At 38.3% G+C, this 22717-nt stretch overlaps 1 protein-coding gene across 1 annotated transcript in view; it reads left to right on the top strand.

Moving 5' to 3' along the window:
• The window catches only part of GTDC1 (glycosyltransferase like domain containing 1), a 269028-nt gene that overhangs the window by 127035 nt on the left and 119276 nt on the right, over positions 1 to 22717 (top strand). The window lies entirely within an intron of this gene.

Below are 22717 nucleotides of genomic sequence, written 5' to 3'. Positions count from 1 at the left end.
GGAAAGTTTGTGTGAAGAATGTTGTTTGCTGAATACTGTATGAATGATAAATGCAGAAAGTAAAGTAAATGCATGGATATAAATGGAATGCTTACTAAATGTTTACATTGATGAGAGACTAAAAGAGGGTTATAAAATGACCCTTCATTGTTTAATGTATGTATAGCCAAATGTTTAAGGAAAACGTATGGTGATATTGAGATATGCTGATTAGATATATGTATTTTTGAGCACAAATGATGTCATGTTAGCTGAGAATTTGAATATTGGATGTTAAATAGGCTACATATAATAATGCAAAGGGTTAAAAATAATATATCAAGGATAAATTGAGTAAGTAAAAGAATTTGTTTATCTTCGTAGAAAAATATATTTACAAAGGATGGAGAAATGGATGCAGAAATTTTAAAAGGTTCAAATGCTGTTAGAAAAGTAATGGGTATTAGATGATCTATTCTGAGAATGAATATCAAAACAAGCAAAATTGGTTGCTTATAAAAGCTGCTTTTGTTTACTTAGATACATGTAGCTGAAAGTGGGATATAAAAGGATATATAAGGAATATATAAAGAGAATTGAATGGATTTGGAAAGGATTACTTGAGAAATGTACAGGGAAGGAGGAAATAAGGCCAGGAATAACTGGGTGGCAATGAAAGTTGATTCATTCGTTGACTAGTAAAAAAAAATGCAGTGAGGCAGATTGGTCATATATAGAGAGAATAAATATAGAAGGAATATATGAAAGAAGAGTGAATTAAGGAAGAAGAAGGAAATGAACTAGACAATCGATTGAATAGAGTTGGTAGGATTCTTAAAAAGAGAGACATGAGCAGTTTATGGAAACAAAGATAGGTTACAGAGATCAAAAAGTATTAAAAGTTACACTGAATGATGTCTATGTAAATTAAGTTTGGTCATATTTATTTTTTCCCTATCATTGCATATGTTTAATTTTTTTGCTTACTAATTCTTGAGATCTTTTGGTCCTTTGCATAACATTGATTTCTCAAAAGACAGTAGTATCATAGGTATGTATGTATGTATATATTCCTACTTTGCCAATGTTGCTCGTGTATGTGTGTGTGTGTGTGTGTGTGTGTGAGTGTGTGTGTGTGTGTGAGAGAGAGAGGGGGGGATTGGATGGATGAATGAATGTGAGGCGAAAATTGGAGGCCTAGCAGACAAACTTTGAAAAATCACTTCCAACAGAATATGACGGGAAAGACCTTTCCAGAATCAGGAGATACAAGGACACAGTGTTAGGAATGTCAAATTACTTAATTAACACCTTATCTAATGACACTGAACAGTTCCTTTGTGGAATGCTAGTGGAAGGGAGAACTGCACAACCTTAAGGATTACTTCACGCCTCCCACATACATCTATCTGTATTTTGAGGTCATTTTTTTCCATGCACCCCATCCTGTGAAACAGTAGGAAGATCCCTGGAGAAGGAAAAACCCATCTTTTATCAATATGCCCACGTCTTCCCCTGCCAACTACTTTCATGTCTTCTCTGATACTTGCAGCAATATTTTTATTATTATAGGCTTTAAAAATGAGTCATTTGTTATATTCCGGATCATGTATAATTTTCATACTGCTTTTATATATTCACGGTTTTTAAAATCTTTCTTTGTGCTGTTTTTTGTATGCTTTCTACTATTATAGTAAACTGTCCAGACAATTTATTTGAATAATAGGACATCCATTTTAGTGGAAGAATGCATAAACAAATATTTGGTTTGTTGGCCCAATAATCTGACTTAGTCATATTTTAATGTACTAGTTACTAGTTTGGGAATGACTATGTTGGAGGTATGGTGAGTTAATTTGCTATATATTCATATAATTTTGAAGACTATACAAAAAGATAAGGGTTTTTAGCAGCTACATTAGAAAATTGTTGATATTTATATATGCAGAATATATAAAAAGAAAGTACATAGAGACTGGCCCGGTTGAATACACGCCGGGTTTTTTTTAAATATAGGCATTGTACAATACTCTGAATAATGTGTTTCAAAAAAACAAATTCAATTTCTTAAACATATATTTTGCACAAGCTTTCATTCATTAAGTTTGAAAATAAATTGTGGCATACCTTCTGATGTATTTTATATATTGTATTGTTAAAATATATATTTTTAAAAAAACCACAAACTATTTACTGCTTGTAATAAACACTAACAGAGCAATCCATGCATAAAGTTATGCATTTTAGCTTCAGTCTTTAGTTACAGTGGCCGCTATTTATTTTTCTAATAAGATCTTCTGTTAAATAAATGTTGAATGCACCTATGGCAATTGAATGCAGTTTATTAATTTAGTCTGTGTTACTCTAGTAAAAGCAAGCTGAATAGAAATGGAGAGAAAAAGGTTAAGAAATATCAGGGCCAAACTTAGATTCATAAAGCAAGCTTTTTGCCCAGAGTGTTTTTCAAGTTATTTTCAAATGGTAATTTGCTTTATCCAAACCAAACTCATACAGTGTAAGTAAGTGATTATTTGCATGAGTGACAGTCATTTGAATGCCTGCAGTCTTTTAAAAATGCATAAGTTTGCAGTGATGTCGAGGGCGGGCTTGAGAACAAAATAACCAAGGTGATTTCCCCTCCCCTTTCTCTGCTTACTTTGACCTCCTTTTTACTTGTTGTTACTTCCTTTAATATGATTTATATTTCTATATCCAACAGCGTTATATTGAAAACAAGGTGGTAATGCTTTTAGGGATGTAACTAAGATTTGTAAAGGTAAGCTTCATTTTAAGTTAACGTCATGATTCTGTTGTAAAATAAAGATATATTAATGTAGGATATTTGGCCTAGAACGAGGTCATATCACAAGAGCAAGTAGGTAGCAGTTTAGATTGAAAAAGAAGAAAATGAATTTATTTGTAGTGTTTCTTAACCAAAGATACAAAAGCATCTTACAAGAATACATAACTAGGTTAATTGGGACAGAGTTAGAGGAGAGCTACTCCGATTTCCAAGTATAATGTGTATGTGTGTACTGTATCATCTTTCAAAGTAAATAGCAGTATCAAGTAATCTTTGCTTTTTGGTGCGTTTCTGACTGTAAACAACAACTGCACATAATTGTTCCCTTCAGTTTCCGGTTAGTCTTACTTCTCTGATCAACTGATAAAATAAAAATAACTAAAACATTAAAAGGTCCTAATACAAATAATCAGAACAGCAAGGACCCAAGTGCAACCTAAATAGCTATGTTAACATTGCAATATGTAAGTAAAACAGGAAAAGCCAAGAATACAAACAAACAAACAAACAAACTTTCTCATTGAAAATATGTTCCAGGGAAGAATAGGTTCTGGGAGAGATAAAAGATTCAAGCAGCCATTGTGTAAACAGCCAGCTGCAGATGTCTCATAATAATAAGTGCAGAATACCATCTCGCTGGTGGTACATGTGAGAAGAAGACTCAAGACATCTCCACCCTATCATACCCTAAAAGATAGTGGCTCTAAACTTTGTTTCTGCAATTTATGTGCTGCTCAGTTCCCAAAGGGCTACTGAGAATCGTTCAACTTGTTAGAGATTTCGTCTCACTATTCCTGTCATCTTGCTAAAGAGAAATCTGTGAGGATCATGTTTGGGGGAAAAAACAAGCTGGCAACCCACACTCAGTCTCAATGTGTACTTCAACTTTGCCCACCTAACTTTCTCCCCCATTTTTGGCCACCCTGGATTCTACTGCCACCCCCATCTGACTATCACTGCCTTCTACCTTATGCTGCTGATGAGGCACACCCAACCAAGGCAGCTGCTGGCCTTTTGCAAAACTTCACGACCACAGTATCTTGTAAGGCCTCTGCAAGGCCTCCACAATGCTTCATGAGGCCTTTGTGATGCATCCATGACACCTAACAGAGGCCTTGTGAAAGGTCAGTAACTACCTGGGCTGTGCACTCCTCAGCAGCAGAAGGAAGAAGTCTACAAGGGGGCAGCTGGAGGTGGCAGAGAGGTGGAGGGCAGCCAAAAGGGTAGAGATGGGCGGGCACATAAATGGGTAGGAGAGCTGAAGTGGAAGTGAGTGCAGCAAGGCAGTGGAGCCCCATCTCTTCCTGGTCCCCTCCCTCAGGAAGAGGCAGTGAGACGGAGCTGACAAAAGAAGTATGAGTTGTCGTGTTTTTTTCCTAATGACCACAAGCAGGACTACTGGGACCGTGATTGCTAAACAGTACGATCATGTGATGTTTCATTTAATGACTGCTTTGCTTAGGGATAGAAATTCTAGTTGCTATTATAGTCATTAAGCAAGGACTACCAACAGAAGTAAACGGGAAATATGGATTATCAGTACGTTTCTGCTAATAGTTTTCTGCAGAGTCAAGGACAGGTGGGTAACACTAAGTTGGCAGTGGAGAATTGCATTGCCGTATATCTTTTGGTTTTAAACTTGTAGATACTAGCAGACTTCATAATTTTTGGAGTTTTTCCCCCCACCCCACAATTGTCTCAGTTCAGCTGAATGTTTGGTATTTCGTAAGATTAAAGGTTAGGGTTGCCCATTGTGAAAATAAATCTTGATTTTTTTTCCATTTAGTTTTGTAAGTTTTAACAAACTACTCTAGACAATCTTCAATTTTTGTTACATTTAGCCCAGGGATGGTCAAGGGTGACAGGCTACAAAATTTTGGGTGACATAATATCTAACAACAAGTGTCATCAAAAGCATTCCCCAGTCTGACATGATTTTCAAAAGCTGCTGAGCCCACAAAAGAACGGGGTGTGCTCTTGTGTCACCTCCAGAGCCTCTGAAAAGTGGAGGGGACGTGCTTCCACGCGGTTTTTGGAGGTAGCAGAGGCTGCGGAAGAGCATTCTCCAAAACTGGTTCAAGAATGAATGTTCTGTGTGACCAGGAGCAGCTTTGGGTAGGCCGCAGGGGCCTGTCAACAGAAAGGGAGCCGCACCTGAAAGTAAGTGGTGAGTGGCAGATCCTGTGGAGCGCTGGGCCATAGGGATAATCACACCATTCCCTAAGGATCGTACACCTTGGGGAACAACTCAAGGTGCCATTTTTGAGTCCCAGTGGTAGTGCTAGTGAACTGAATTGAGAGCCAGAACCCTCTACTTCAGGCCTCAGCCTAAGTGCTGCTGTCAATGCCACTGGTGAAGGTGGCCTAGATGTGGAGGGAGATAGAGAATTGTTTCTCTTTTGTTTGGGAAGGGTGGAACGTGCCAGTAGGCATAGGGAGGATGGGAGGACAAGTTAGGCATTGTCCGAATTTTTGCCAGGCCAAACCCAAAAGGTTCACCATCACTGATTAACCCATGTTGGCTAGGGTAAATTTACAGAGCTGATGTCAGTATCTCAGAGTGGCATATTATTGTCACTTCTAGGTACAAATAATATTAGTCAGACTCATGTTTTAAACCTGTAATGCCATTGGCTCATGTGTATGTAGGGATTTTAATATGTGAAGCATGCCTTTATCCAAATGCTTGATTCATACAAATGGTCAGATCTGTGTCTGTGGCCTGTTGCTGGATTTTAAGGGGATGGCAGTTGTTCAATGGATGGTCTATAAACCAGTTGAACAAATTGTTATATCCCAGTCAAATCACTGCGCGGAGACAACATTTTTCATCTGCAATTTGCCATTATTTAGAACCCAGGACTTGCTCAAGATTTTATCCAGCGGTTAGGTGACATCAGTGACAATTTGCCTCCTCAGCGATTGCCATGCTATCCCCTGGGAGCAAGGGTGTCAAACTCACAACGTCACATGACGTGTCGCGACGTATCGCCACTTCTTCCCCATTGCCAGCAATGCGGTGGGCGCGTTTTTGGGGTGACGCATCCGGCCCGGGGGCTGGCCGTTTGACACCCCTGCCTTAGAGAAAGTAGCTCTTTTACATGGACATCTGTCAAAGAAGAAACGAAACCCTCCCTTTTCCTATCAGTTCCTTAACAGTTAAATCTTATGTCCGAGAACATTTAAAACCATGACAGCACAAATAACAGATAAAAAACAACAGATGGGAAGACTAGGGGTAAAGATAATGAAAACTCCTTTCATCTGTATAACTTGTTAATTTTGTATGTCATGTGTGCTTTAGATTCTGAAATACTGAAAGGACAAGAACTCTTCAAACGTGCTTCTTTTTGATACTGCAAAATGCTACAAATAGTTTTTCCCCCCTCCTCCTGAAGTGATAATAGAACAGATAACTGAGAAAGTAAACTTCAGTTTTATATGAGCTTGACATAAGAACATCCTACTTCTGAGTAGTGAAAAGTGCTTGGAGAGCAGCTGTCTTAATTGAAGCAGCCGATCAACCCGTGAACTAAAAGTTGGGCACACAATGTAGCATATGTGGGAAAATCCAGGTGCAGAGACATCATGTTGGCATATGATGCCATTGACAAACTGAACATTTTTATACAAGTGAAAATGCAGAGAGATCAATGATGTCATGAAAATGACATCCTCTATCATGAAAATCATAAAAGGAGTTTGCCTGACAGTTCTGAAGACCATTCCAGCTCCTGTCTTCCTCTGTTGTGTCTTTCATGTATCTCACGCTGCTTTCTGAGGCAGACACAGACAGTACAATTGCAAGTTCATGCTCCTCTCCTCTATTGTTTATACAGGTGATCCTTGTTTGGCAGCTGCCTTGTTTATCAGCTAGGTAATTTGCAGGGACAATCATGATGAAAAAGTAACTTTACAACCAATCCCTTCATTTAGGACCATTGCAGGTCTCTAAAGCAAGGGTCTTCAAACTTGGCCCTTTTATGACTTATGGACCTCAATTACCAGAATTTCTCAGCCAGGCACGCTGGCTGAGGAATTCTGGGAGCTGAAGTCCACAAGTCATAAAAGGGCCAGGTTTGAAGACCCTTGCTCTAAAGCAAAGGAAAGATCATAAACACAGTCATGGTTTCATTCAGCAGCTGCTTCGTTTAATGGCCCAAGTTGCTGGTCCCAGTTGTGATTGCTAAATGAGGACTACCTATAGTACCATGATTCATTGGTGTTCCTTTAAAAGGTGTCCGGTCTCCTTCACATCAAGCATGACTGCTATGGACTTCATGGAGATGTGCCTCCTCACATACTTTCCTTGCAACAGTACAGTGGATGATTGTCATAATCTGTTTCTGCAATGCAGTCAAAATGTGTGCATAACTCAAACTTAAGTCCTTTTGCATGTGTGTTGTTTCATTGTGCACAAGTTCTGTGTTGACAAAATTTTGGCTTGTTGTAAATGTAGCTACAAGATATGCTCTGGAGGTCTCTCATCTATGAATTTATCAGACTGCTTAGCCCAAAAGAAGATCAGCCAATTGTTGCCACCTACTGAGACTAAAAGATTTTGGAGAAAGAAGCCTTTTTCTTTTTTTTATTAGTTTGGCCAAAATAATAGCTTTAATCTCTTTTCTTTAACCAACTTTATTCATTCAGATGAAGGTCTAACTAGAGCTGTTCTCCAGTTCTGTACTATAGTGCAGTTGGATTCTACATGCAGCCTATTTAATTTTATTAGTTGTGTTCTTGTCATGTTGCATACAGTGGATTCCCATAAAAGTTACATTTTGTATTTAGAGAAAAATTTCTCTTTGAGAGTTAAGGTCTTGTAAAACATTCTCGTTCTACAGCATGAACGAATTATTGTCCTCTGAGGCATTAAAAAGTGAAGTGTACTGAAGAAAAGATTTTTTCATTAAAATGCAGTTTATATTGATAAAACAGATTACTAGCATTTGGTGAAACGGGAGACTTGGATCTGCCTTTATTGCTAATTTGCCAGTAGGCTTATTTTGGCAGGAGGAGTAGAATATAATATATACCAGGACCAATCATTATGCAGTACCTGTTACTTATGTATCTGATTTAAATTGAGGTTCAGTGAAATAGTTGAGGGGGTGGAGGACTACATCATCCTTGCTCTGTTTGCTTCTTGAAGTAGCAGAATGTGGTAACCAAGAATATTTGAAAAGAAAAGCTGTTGTGATATCAGTTTTGGCACGGTCATTTATCAATCAGTATTTTAAACATTGACAAGTGGTAATTTAATGGGGAATGACCCTGTTGGCAGGAAGCTGCAATGACAGATGATGCAAACTCATTTTTCACTAGGGGCTGTACTAACTTTTTACCTTTCTCGGTATTAAAGCTCATATTTTCCGAGTCTCAGATGTGAGATGGCACCAAGGGCAAAACCTATGGCAGAAAGCCCACAACCACCGTTATCTCACTTTAAAGTGGTTAATTCTTGATTTTCACATTACCCTCAGTTTGGAACAAAAAGTCCTGATGGTTTGATAACTACTTCAAGAACGTGGAATTTATATGCTATATTAAAAAGTTCCTTCTGTCATTGGTTCTTGTTGGATGCCCGAAGAGTACTTTCTTGGCAAGAATCCCTTCAATACATGCCAGATGAATATAAAGATGGTGGTGTTAGCCTTTCAGGAGAGCCTAGGATAAGAAATAGGTATCCAGCATCTGAAATAAAACAAGGTATGGACAAAGTGTTTCGTGTGAATTCGTGGATTGCTAAACAGAGAAAGTTGCCTAGAGATGTGGTGGTTTATTTTGTAAAAAGGGAAGTTAGAGATGAAGTTATACAAGCTGCCTATGATACCAAAGTTGTGATTGCTGGTCAAGAAGTTTTGGTTCTAAAAGAAATTCCTCCAAAGATTTTAAAGAGAAGGAAGGATTTTATTTTTCTTGTGCAAGAGCTCAAGCAAAGGGATATAAGGTTCAGATGGGAGATCCCAGCTGGGCTGAGCTTCATGTATGATGGCAAAAGGTACTGTTTGGGTAATGTGAAGCAAGCGCATGACTTTTACAACAATGTTTTAAATGTAACCCCATCAACACTTCTGGAAGCTGCAGAGGGATCTGGAGAAGGAGAACATCAAGAGGATGAAGATGGACTGATAGACGAGAAGGGTACAGGAGGAGTTCAAGCTGCAACTCTTTTGGATGATATTAGAGAACAGAGGGTGACGCGTGCTGCCTTAAAACGCTCAAAAAAGACAAAAAAATAAGACCAGCAGAAATCTATGGAACTTCCACAATATACTTATAGACAAGTGGTAGTTGTGTTTTTAAAAGTTTTGGGATGATATGTATGGTAACAGAATCTTTAATTTGGAATTAATGGACAATTTATTACAGAGGAAGAGGAAGAAAGTTTTGTGGGTTAATGCGGGTTAATTTGTGTAAGAACTATCTATTATAGTCTATTTTGGCTAGAGAGGTTAATAGGGATAGGTGTTTGTGATGTGTAAATGAGAATATGTTTAGGTAATAGGGAAATGTGGAAGAACATAGATGGGAATGATGCTAGTTTTCTTTTATTTTAGTTTTTTATATATATTTAGTATTGTTAAGGATTGGTTTACTTTATATAAGCTAGAGAGTGATGGATTTTAGAGTTTATAATTGTTAGTATATGATTGTTTATGATTGCTTTTTAGATATATACCTTGTATTTTGCTCTGGGAAGTCGGAGGGGGGGGAGGGGGGGAGGAGGGGAAGTAGAGGGGGGGAGGCAGGGGAGGGAGGAGGGAGAGGGGGAGGGGGGGAGATAGGGGGGAGGTAGGGAGGGGAGGAGGGAGGGGGAAGGGGGGTTTCTTAAAGGAAAATTGTATTTTTTAAAACTTTTCAATAAAAAAAAAAAAAAAAAGAAATAGGTACCTCACGAAATATCAGGAATTCTATTTCAATAGTGTAGGATATATTAACAGAACCTTGAAAAACTTTCCAAGTTTTTCTGTCCCATCTTATACTAAACACAATCGAGGCAGAGTTGTTTTGAATTTCTTTTTCATGCTTCCTTCCATCTCTGTACTGTGTAACCTCGTCTTTAAGTCTCTCTTTCATGGGCTGCTCCTTCTTCTCATTAATGGCTGCCTTGTATCCTCCCCAAGGTCAGCCTGAAATTCCTTTATAGGTGGGAGAGAAAGGTCTTTCTACTAGATTTTGGAAAAGATACATCAAGAAAATCATACAGAGCCTTCCAGGTCACGGTTCAATTGCCCAAGATATTCTGTAGATGGTTGTTATATACCAGTGGTGGCGAACCTATGGCACGGGTGCCAGAGGCGGCACTCAGAGCCCTCTCTGTGGGCACCCGCGCCATACCCCAGAGGTGGCAACTGTCCCTCTTCAACCAGCCGCCTGCTAACTTGCTGAGGTCCCATGTGGCCGGATGCATCCCAGCACGGCTGGTTTCCCTCCCCCACCATCTCGTCCTTCCTGGCCTCACATGCTCTCCTTTTCCCAGGCATGACCCACTGCATCGCCTCCTCAGCTGTCGGTCGGCCAGCTCAGAGGTGGCTTCTTTGAACTGCTGGCGACGGGCTGCGGAGCCCCAGAGTGTGCCGGTCGAGGGGCCGGCAGGCTGTGGCTACTGCTGGACACCGTTGGCCCCCATGCACTCGCTGGCTTCTGTGTGCAAGGGCCGATGGTGTCAGGCAGCAGCCGCCCCAGCCCTTGCCTTGCCCCATGGCAATGGCACCCCTGCCCTGCCTCGCCTCACCCTGCAGGACAAGCGTCCTGCCTACCGCCCCACCTGCCAGAGACCCCCTGGATCTTCTCCATCCCTGTCCACCCCTCACAGGTGTCCCTCCCCACGAACAACATTGAGGTGACCATGCCCACCTTCACCACACCCACCCAATCTGCCATGAGCACCACAGCCACGCCCACCCAGTGGGCCACACCCACCTGGCACCCAGCGATAAATAAGTGGGTTTTCGGTTGCAGTTTGGGCACTCGGTCTCTAAAAGGTTCGCCATCACTGTTATATACATTTTCCCACTAAGGGTGCTATCCATTTAATTCCAGTTTGCCTTTGCCTTCACCTCCCTTCTCTTCCTCTGAGGCAGGGGTGTCAAACTCAATTTCATTGAGGGCCGCATCAGCATTGCGGTTGCCCTCAGGGGGCCGGGTGGGTATGGCCAGGGTGGGCGTGGCCTACTGGGTGGGCGTGGCTAGAGTGCGTATGGCCTACTGGGTGGGCGTGGCCAGCTCTACATCGTTCGCATCAAGGGTGCCTATGGGGGCCGGGGCAGGAGTGGGACAGATCTGAGGGTCTCTGGCAGAAGGAGGGTCTCTGGGCCAGGGCCAAGGCAGAGGGGCCCGTTCCCTCACTGTTTCCAGGATGGCTTCGTGGGCTGCATGAAACCACTTCGCAGGCCGAATCCGGCCCCCGGGCCTTGTGTTTGACATGTCTGCTCTGAGGCAACCTCAGTCAGTTTGAGTAGGGAGGCTATCAGCCAGTGTGATAGGAGTTGTTTCTTTTCTCATTATTACCTGTTCTCCATGAGATTACTTGGCATGGAGAAAGGGGAGAGGGAGGGAGGGTGAGTGGGTGGGTTCAGTTGTTCTTGAAATACAGATGGTCCTTGACTTATGACCATAATTGATCCCAAAAAACGTGTTGCTAAGTGAGACCGTTGTGAAGTGAATCACTGTAGTTGATTAGTTAATGTTGTTACTAACAACACTGTTGTTAAATGAATCGGGCTTCCTCATCGGCTTTGCTTGTCGGAACGTAGCAAAAGGCGATCACATGACCCCGGAACAGTGTAATTGTCATAAATATGAACCAGTTGCCAAGCGGCTGAATTTTGACCAGGTGACTAGGGGGATGCTGCAATTGTCAAGTGTGAAAAACAGTTTCGTGTTGTAACTTTGAACAGTCACTAAATGAACTGTTGTAAGTCGAGGACCATCTGTAGTGCATTAGTCACTGGTAGCCTTCAGCAAGCTGGACTCATCTAGATGTTTGCATTTTGACTTTCAGAATTTCAGATCAGCCTGACTGTTGTTGACAATTCTGGGAATTGACATCTATACATCTTAAGGGATAGTTGTTCTACTTAGTGAGTCTGATCAATCAAATGAGCATTTTTCTTATTTAATAATAGTTCTGTGCAGTGCTATGAGAAGTCATTTCATTTTTAGTCTTCAACTTTAAGCTTTCTTTTTGGATCCAATTGACTAAAGGACATGGTTCAGGATTTTAATTTAATTCTGCTGCAGTTTGAGGATTTGTGTATGTTTGCTCTTTTAATGTTTAATGTAACCCACCATGAGCTTTTTTGTCCAATCTCAGAAGTCATTTTTGAACTTCGTTAAAAAAAACACACCACAGCATTTTGGCGTTGGGGATGCTATCCGTATCCTGGTTACAGATAAAAATATAATTTTTGTTGCTTTACTGTTTCTACCTTAATTACTACTTATCTCTAATTCACCATTTGCTTTGCCCTTTCTGAGATATCAGCATGGATAGTTATCTGGCAACCATTTAAACTTTAAAATCTCTGTGGGTGGCATTTTTTCCTCACTGCTGACAACTGAATTTTGCAAAAGAAAGTTGAGTTAACCGTAAGCATACTGAAATGTACTTTTCTGAAACATGGACATAGGTGATAAGAATGAGAGCATTTGAAAATATTAACCTTATTTTGGTTCCCAGATGGAAATTTAACTCGGGTGGGTGGGTGGGGGGAATCTTGCTCCTTTTGAGGTGAACCCAAGCAGTGTTTGTGTATTAGCTGTTTTGTTTCCTGTATCCTAAACTGTAGTTTTGCAATTAGTAACAATGAAAATGAATATTTACATTGACAATATAGCAACAAGACAACAAGTAACTTAACAGGAAGACTGTTGAGCAAGCTTCAAACCATTGGCAACTTACAAAAGTTACTTCCCATCTTTCCTGGGGCTCAATACTTTTGGGGCAGAAGTCAACAGACACCAAAATCTGTATTTTTATTGGCAGACTTTTTATGCGATTTATGCAGCTTCCCAATATAACTTGGATGGTGCTGCCGCCATTGGTTTGCAAATAAATCTCTGCATCTGCTAGGTTTTGGAGGAATAATGGCTATCCAATCCAATACTAAAGGTAAAGGTAAAGGTTCCCCCGCACATGCATGCTAGTCGTTTCCGACTCTAGGGGCCGGTGCCGTTTCATCTCCGTTTCAAAGCCGAAGAGCCAGCGCTTGTCCGAGGACGTCTCCGTGGTCATGTTGCCGGCATGACTAGATGCCAAAGGCACACGGAACGCTGTTACCTTCCCATCGTAGTGGTCCCTATTTTTCTACCTGCATTTTTACGTGCTTTAGAACTGCTAGGTTGGCAGAAGCTGGGACGAGTAACAGGCGCTCACTCTGTTATGCGGCACTCGGGATTCGACCCGCCAAACTGCCGACCTTCTAATCGACAAGCTCAGCATCCTAACCCACTGAGCTACCGCATCCCAATCCAATACTGGTTCAGTCAAAAAACAGTATCATTTACAATGGCAACAAGTATACTGTTAGAAAACCTGAAGGACCAGGTTATATCAAATTGCCATGGAGAAAATCTGTCCTTGTAGATGCTGACTGTTGTCACTGACTTAAACATAACAAGCAGGCATATACATAGAATGAAGGCTACTGCTAAGCTTGTAAGCCGCCCTGAGTCTTCGGAGAAGGGCGGGATATAAATGGAATTAAAATAAATAAATAAATAATCAGTCAATCAGATAATTAAACACTGTTGAATTTTGATTAGAAATGATGTATATTGGAAAGTGAAAAAAGGAAAAACGAAGAAGGCAGGTAGGCAGGAAGGGTATTGCTAGGAACTCTTCATGTCATCTTGTGATTGCTTTTATAAGCACATGTTTTATGCTTGTTCTTCATAATGGTATGTGTTAGGGAAACCAACACGTGGGGCTGTGTACACACACAGCACACACATGTATATAGTAAACTGATGCATGGGCATGTGTACACACAACACACATAGGTATATGGTACGATTGTGATGGCTGTATGTCTCATCACTTATTTATAGAAATGTTTATACTTTCAGGACTTTAGGTAGTGAGTTTTATGAAAGAGTCCATTTCATGAAATGTCATGAATTCCAATCCAGATAAATTTATCACAGGACACCTCTTAATTCTTACGGTTCCATAAAATTCTGTTCTTGCAATTTTTGTTTTAATTTTATACTTTACTCTCTCCCCCACCACCACCACCTTTTTTATATTTTTATAAATAACTCGATGGCTCCTCCTGTTTCTCCACAGCAACAACCCGTGAAGTGGGTTGGGCAGAGAGAGAGTGAGTATTCCAAAATCATTCAACTGGCTTTCATGTCAAAGGCAGAATTACTGTAATTCCCAGTCTCTTGGTTTCTAGCCTGGTGCTTTAATCACTAGAACAAACTAACTGTTAACCCTTTGGGAATTCCTAAGAGGCGATTTATGTCTTTGGCCTCTAAAGTATGACCTCCAACAGTCAATATCCCCTCTTTCCCTCATGTAGGAAAAGCTTTATACTAATGTTCTAGAATAGCATTTCCCAGCTAATAACATCCCTACACTTATATTAGGCGATGATGTCCGTATGGCCTATTTTTTTTTCTATGCAGCATGGCCATCGAGATATCTGATGGAAGAGAACTTTGTTCTCAACATTTTAACAATTTTGTCTCTTTATTGTGAAGGAGTTGTACAGATTAAGTTGCGGGCTTCTTGTTGAACCACGATCCTTGTACAGCTTATTGTGCTGCAGTTTTTACAGAGAACACTAAATAGATATTAGTTGGCAAAAGCACATTACATAGACCTTCTGGTCTTTTTTTCTGAGACAGAGGCCCTAATTGCCTCTTTAATTTTCAGCAAACTGCTCACCTTTGAAGTCCCTGAACTAACTTTGCTGTTTACTACTTAAAAAAAATAGTGGGCCCCTTTTTCATGTTTGTTGCGCAATGACATTTTTCTGTATATTTATCTTCATCATTCCTTTTTGTGTGTGTATCGTGATCCTTGTAGACCTGTATATAATATACATGAAAAGGGCAACTTGTAAGCTTCTGTGAGATACCTAGATTTGTAACGTTGATGGGAATTTTATAGATATCATTTTTCCATTTAGTTACTCAAAAAGATTTGTTAGTTGTTCCATCATAGTTTAAAGTAAACTAAGCATTGTTTTCCTCTGATTTTAGGTTTTTATTATTACTACCCTGAGATCATACAAAATATCTTCCTTGAAGTTTTAATTATATTTTGATATTTGCATTTTACAGCTTATAACTTCTGCACTCTTTTAAAAATTGTGCTAGATTTCAACAGGTTATTAATGTATTTGTGTTTCAGCCATAGTCTTAAAAAAATACAATTGTTTATTTTAACAATTATTCTAAGGATTATTTTTCATTGCTGTGGAAAAATAAGTGCATATTAGGAACACACGGCTCTTTTTGGGGGAAACTTAGGAAGACGCTGTGGAGTGATTTTATCCAGGCCATATTTGTTGTTCTCCTGGCCCACCCAGATGCATGAAATGGAGGATAATTCCAATTATTTCAGTTGACAATGGAGGAAAATAAATTATGCCCTGATAGAACAAACCCTCCTTCTCTTGAATAACTCTTATACTGAAGGAGCTTTTCATCAAAGCTTGCTCTTGCTCAGATGCCTTATGTCTCTGATGTCTTTTATGCTATTAGTTAATGGGATGTAAATTATTCCTATTGATTTATTCAGCTGTGTTTTGAGCCCAAGAAGAAAGTTACTTGCCCCTCTTTTAGTAAACCAGTCCACTATACTCTTACCTGGTTATCAGATACTTGGGTGAGAATGTGGAAGAAACGGCAGCTATCTCCTTATTAGAAAACACCCAGAAAACAAAGATTATTAGGTAGAAATTGGTTCCATCCTCTTTTTCTTCTCACCCAGGGGTGCACAACGGAACCTGCTTAAAATACGTCTACTTCTGCCTGCCAAAAGTAGCCCAGCTATGCAGTCATTTGTCCATACCTATCCCAGCAACTTATTATTCTTCAAGCATCACTTCATTTTGGCTTGCAGTAAGTCCTGTTCAGTCATTGTGCTGCAGTGGAATGTTTAAAGCTGAAATGGGCATTGGAATCTGTTTGTTTGCAGCAGATGATTTGCCTAAGCTTTGATGCACAGTCACTTTCTGACATTTGTGTATTTCAGCAGTGAACAATGTAAACTCATTTTCCGAGCACTTTGATTACTTGCACATAGCAGAGCCCATGGCATGTGACAGAGAAGAGCACTCTATCCACTAATCAGATAGCTATGCTTCAAGCGTATTTACACAAAATAATGAAAACAGCTGTTAGATACCTTTAAACTTGAGTGTGTTTTGTTATTAATCTACTAGCCTGTACACATGACACTATAATTCTTTGCTCACTCAAGTTGCCTTTAATGACACAGTAATAAAACAGAGAGGGATGAAAGTAATGGAATTGTAGAATGTAATGCCTCAATTGTTCTACAGTGTCTTCCTTTTTGCCAAAATAAACCACAATTAGGTCCATATGGTGTTTTTGAAGTTTTCAAGCAATGACCCTAATAAAAAGTAATGAATTTCTGACAAAAGAAAGCGTGGTGTTCTTTTAAGCAGATATCTTTGCTATTCATCTAGATATGATGGCAGACTGATACGCTAATAGAAGAAGAAAGATTCAGTGGGCCTGTTACAAGGACTTTCATTTTCAGTTTATTTTATATGAACTTTCATATGAAAAGGTAGAAACGTGTTGTGATGTATTAATTATGCTACCCTTTTAATCAGAGCTAGTATTTTCAGAAATGTGTTCGTTCTTTCTTTCTTTTTAATTTATTTCTAGCAGAACATGAAACTTCTGAGGAAAGAGGTGAAGTTATATTTGCTTTTTTTAAAAAAAAACAGTGACAAGTTTTCCTGAATATAGTTTTTTTAAAGGTTAATTCTTCTTTCCTCTTCAAACCCTAAAACTCTTTGTGCTCCTGTAAATACCTAAAACATTGGGAAAATATTATGAGAATAACATAATAGTCTATTAGGTGTGTAGATATAACATCCTTATAACTTATAACTCAGCCTTCAACAAAACCAGCATAGTATGTTTCATAATTCAACTCTAGAAAAAGGAATGTTATGATTAAAGTGCATCTGAGCATGTGTTGAGTAACTTTCCTGTAATTGGGTATTCCTCGTCCATATTCATATTTGGTGTTATTGGGAAAGATGTCCTAGTTCGATTAAGGTTTCCTGCAGCTTTACTAGTTAGGTTTTCCACATAGCCAAGTATTGAATCATTGCTTGTATAATAAAGCCTGTTTGTCTACATGTATGTATGTATGAAAATTCAGCAATGCAATAATGTAAAATCAGAACAACATTAAATTTGGAATACAATTAAAAATGAATGGGAAAATAGTTTTGTAATTTTGGCCTGCTGGTCTATATCTGATAACTATCAGGAAGGGCTTTATTTTGATACCTTGGAACTTCTAGTACTCTTGATATTTTCCCCCAAAAGGTGGTGGCTCAGATCTGTTGAGAGTATCTGGCAGATACTGATTAGAGAAGAACACCTGTTTTATTTTTATTTTATTTTATTTTAATTCCATTTATATCCCACCCTTCTCCGAAGACTCAGGGCGGCTTACAAGCTTAGCAATAGCCTTCATTCTATGTATATGCCTGCTTATTAGGGCTTTCACACACACACCCAGCGGCATTATTACAAAGTCAGCTTATTGCCCCCAACAATCTGGGTCCTCATTTTACCTACCTCGGAAGGATGGAAGGCTGAGTCAACCTTGAGCCTGGTTTTTCAAATTCCTCTTGGTATTTTTGAACTGCAGTCTAAATTTGTAAATTCTGTTGTTTTCCATGCCTCTTGTTAGTATATCAACATTAGGTCACTGCAAAATATTGTGTTGTGTCTCTTCTGGTTTTCACCATATTGTTTGATTCCTCTTTAAGGCTAATTTTCTGGTTGTTATAGCATACACAATTGCTAGAACATATTGTGAAACATAAAGAAATTAATCTCACCTGCAAGATAATTAATTGGCCAGATAAAAACAAATCAGTACAATTACTTGCAAGATCCACAGTTATTTGTTGACTTGTCCTTTATTACCATGTAAAAAGTCCTTGTGGGTTACCTCTGTCAACATAGAGCCTGACTGCAAATTCTGACTTGGAAGAATTTGAAATTGAAGTTCTATCACATCAGAAGGATACCAGATAGAAAAAAAATTGGTTTAAAATATACAGTATCATTAATGTCACTGATTACTTTCAGTTTTTAATTAACAATGGTCTTAAAATGCCACGAAATTTAAATTTAAGCAAGAATGGCTCCATATATCACACACAACAGTGAAAGCTTAGATACTTACACTACCGTTTCTAAAGAAAAAAAAATACATAAAAGGCCTTAAACAGAAATCAGAAACTATTCGTAAAGCTTATAAATGTATCAACTACAACAATCAGTTAGGGCATAGTAAATGGGAAGAGTATGATTTGTAACAAAGTAATTTCTTAGTGAGGGATTTTATTGATTTTTTTTCCTCTTTTTTTGCTTGTATGTCAGTACATTTTTTTTTCTATATTCGCTTTTTGAATAATAAAATGTAAAAATAGCAGCGGTTTAAAAGGGAATGCAGTTAGCAAAATATCATATTAAAATTTAGAAACACTATGCAGAACAGTGTATTTTCATGTGGGCAATAAAGAACGAAAGTATGCGTGAAAGCTTTGAAGGAAATACAACTATTATGAAATGAATCCAGGTTCTGTACTGGAGATTTATGAGATGTAATCCTTCCTTTCTGCATAAATAGAAAATAGCATTATGTCTATATAGACGTGATCAACCCTAATCTAATTTCATTTTACCCATAGAAATTGGGGGGGAAGCTGTTTTGATTATAATAGTTTGAGCTTTAATAGCTTTTTTTTAAATCTAAATGTCAGCAAACCTAGGCAAATCAGAAGGGAAACACAACCAGATGAGCTAATTCTGCTTTATTGTCAGGTTACATTAACAGAAACTTACAAGTCTTGAAAATACAAGTCTCATACCGTCATTTTGAACAGTCTGATGCGCTAGAGCAGATCCTTCTGAAGTTTCTTTGCTCCCCCTTTTATCTGATTGTTCTCTAAGCCGTATCTTTCTCCTTGTCTGCCAAGGTGATTCCTACATACAGTATTTCAGTGTAACAACACATGATAAGTAAATCGATTAATACGATGTGGTAGATAATAAGAGATTAATATTACCATTCAAGTCATCAAGATGTTTAATTTTTGTAGCACAATATAAAGATCTTGCATTAAAAACAAACTGGTCCCACACAAGGAATCAAGGCCACCCAGAACAATGAATATAGAAAGCCATATAAATTGAAATAATAAATAAAATAAATTGCTATCATGTCTTTTTTTCTGCTCAAAAATTGTAGAGATGTTTCAAAATCATAGACATTACTTAATGAGCCGAGACGCTGCAAACACAGCTATTTCTCAGAGATAATCTTTTCGTTCCACTTTTAATCTCTGCAAAAGATCTTCAGGTATAGAATGAATCAACAAAGCCACAAGCACAAGAGAGCTACTGCCCAAATATCTGAGGGTTCCTTCTAGTTGGCTGCATGAGGCATTTTTTGGGTCTTTCTCTTATGTATTCAAGCTACAAGCCTCTTCTCTTAGCCACAGGAGGTATTCCTCATCAGCATTAGGATGTGTCATTTGAATTCACTATTGGAACAGGATAGAAGAAATGAGAGTTGCATTTTTACATGACACAGCTTTCATTTTTTGCTGATTTTCTTATTATAACATAGAAAGTGGATCAAACATGGTCGTTGTGTGTGATTTTTAACATCTCCATAACACGAGGTGTAACAGAACCTTTACAAATGGAAAATTAGAACAGCTCAAGGTATACCTTTGCTGTGGGGAAATCCCTTTGGTTTTGAAATCATGCCCCCAGGTTGAGGTTCCTGAGTCACTGGGGATTTCCACTCGGCTTCTTGGTATGGCCAAAGAGATACCATCCTCGGGGATTACCACTTAATGCTGGGGATTCCCACAGGTATACATGGCCAAGAAGTCCCTGAAATTTACCCAATGTGTCTGGGTTGTGTGTCAGGTACTAGTAGGGATTTTTTTTTTACCCTGCACTTGGGCTGTACGGGAATAGTACATCTCAAGATGTTGTAAAAAAAAAACTGTAGTCAAAGGTAGAAACTCATCAGAAGGTGCCACCAAATCTGCTCCATTATTTAGACATGGAGTGCAACGTTTTTTGTAGAAGTTCCACAATCAAAATACGGGAAATAATGTTAGAAAACCAAAACCTATTTTGAAATGAATAGAAATGCTAAAATTCAAAATAGCTTAATGCCATTAGTGCTGTTACATTTTAAAATGTTATTACTGTAGCTGTTATTTTCAATAGAGTCCTTGAATTCTTTCTTTGCTTACTTATGGGGGTGGAAGGGGTATCGTATTTATTAATTCTACTTTGCTACTGCATGGATGTTTCTTGCGATTTGATTGTTGTTTTCTTGACAACATGATTCTAGTTAACCAGGGAACATGCTGTTAATAAGGTAGCATTACATATGGCCAATCACGTGTAAGACAGAATCATCGTATCATTATAGTAAGAACAACGCCATTTGCCTTCAATCTGCATTGTGTACCTGATGTTGACAGATAGCTAAACTCAGTTAACTGTGTGAGAGTGTAATATTGGTAGTTCAATGTAAGGATGGGAAGAATTGCCCTCACTTAAAGACAGCGTCAGCTGTATTTTCAAAGCTTTCAAACTTCTGAAAAAGGGAAGTGTTTTTAATCATTCAAAGGTGTCTAGATGGAAATATTTTTTGTCACTAAATATTCTAATGTAATATCTTTTTTTAAAAAAAATGCTTTTTAACTGGTGTCTTGGTTTTAATTTGTATCATCCTTGAATTGCATAAAGAGTGCCTAAATAATAATTCACTGCATTTCATTTATAGAAGCTTATAGTAGTCCACCACTTTGGCTAGATACACTGTTTAAACATTCTCATTCTTCTCTTTGTATTAATTATGTTACTTCTATTGAAATCATTTATTTATATGTCTGCTACATCAGGCAGACTTCCCAATCATATCTTATCACCATCTAATTCTGGCTTCAGTGCGAGATAAATTCCATATCACTGAGTTTTCCCATCTGTGATAGTAGAAAGGCTTTTTGGTGGTTTCATTGAAATCTGGACTGCAACTGGCTATGTTGAGTACGTACTGAAGAATACAAGTTTTTTCTTGCCAAAGCTGATCTGAGCTTAGCAGTTGTGTTCTGAAAGAAAGAAAAAAAAACACAGCTAAAATGTTGCTTCTATGATTTTATATTCTGTTAATTTCTAGGATTCCCCATGTAGCACACAAAGCTGTTAATCAATGCCCGAGTATATCCAAGACACTGCACGATAATTAAATGAAATCACTATACATTTTGGGGGTGAAAAGGGATCTTAAAAGCAATTTTTCCCCTCCAATTTTTGTCATTCCCTGTATTTATAAATAACAGGTTTAGCGAGAAATATATACAGTTCTCAACATTTAGAAATATTTTTTTAAAGTACCTTGTTAAAAAATGTTGCTTGGTATCTAGAAACAAGAGCTGCATGCCTTGAATATAATTCATTGTACTTTTAATTGTGTAATTTGGTCCGGTAATTAGAGTGCTACTTTTAAACAATAGCTTAAATGAGACAAGTTTAAGAAAACATTAGTTGTACTAAGATTTGGAGATATAAGCTAGTGGTAGAGGTTAAATTCTCAATAATATGACCTCATACAGCAGCATTTTAGTAAATTGGTACATAAACATCTGCTTGAGGAATTCAGAAATGACATCATGAAGAATGCATGCAAAGTTTTAACTGAAAAAGAGCGATGCTGCAATACTCCATGTCTTTGCAATCTGAATTAATTTTTTATGTTTGAATAGAATCCTCCTGTCCACGTGCCTGCTCAACAAAGCATTTAAGCTGTAATGCCCTTTCACTGTACCTAAACATTTTCCCTAGGTCATTGAGTAAGACAATACTTACAGTAATACAGTATGTGTGATATGTAATTATCTTTACAATAATTTAGGTTTTGTAAACAGTTTTATCATAAAACACCCATAAGAGGCAAGATGAATTTGATTCATTTTGTGTGTAGAGCATGTGAATCATTTAATAGACCATTACATCTACTATATTAGACTCCATTCTTTTTTTTTCTTCAGAGCCTTTCATTATAAGACTGACTTTAATGGAAAGAAGTTTAACCTTCCCTCCCAAATAGACTGAACTCCATAATAGTGTAAACATTCTCATTATAAAATAAAATCCCCTTCCTCAAGGGCAGCACCTTAATTATGTTGCAGAACAGTTCTTTGAAACTACAAAAAGATGCTTTCTCCTGTTCGTGGTCATTTTTTAAAAAAAAATCCTTTCCCCCTTTATTAAAGCTGGTCAATCATACTTCTAAAACCCGTAACCTGGTAAAATAAATCATGTTTGATTCATTGTTAATTTTGGAGTTTATTTTAATCACGCTGGCAAAGAAGTCATCAGTAAAATTGCTGTTGATTTATAAATAAGATAATTAGAGGCTTTGCTCCTAAGTACTGTTCACTGGTGTTGTGGCTGATTTTATTGCATAGTCAAACCCCTTCATTCAATTTTAAAATTGCCTTTTAAAATGAACTGCACTAGGAGCATGCTACAGTGTGTCACTATTAATACCTTAGCTCTCCTATTTCATTGTACAGTTAATAAATGCACAATTAGTTCCTTAATAAAGGGGTCAAGGAGTTTTGTTAGTTTTTAAGTGAGCTGAAGCCAAACATTTCAAAGAGACTT

The sequence above is a fragment of the Vipera ursinii genome (assembly GCF_947247035.1).
Source record: "Vipera ursinii genome assembly, chromosome: 1".
Lineage (NCBI taxonomy): Eukaryota > Metazoa > Chordata > Lepidosauria > Squamata > Viperidae > Vipera > Vipera ursinii.
This window is presented reverse-complemented; position numbering and strand designations above follow the sequence as displayed.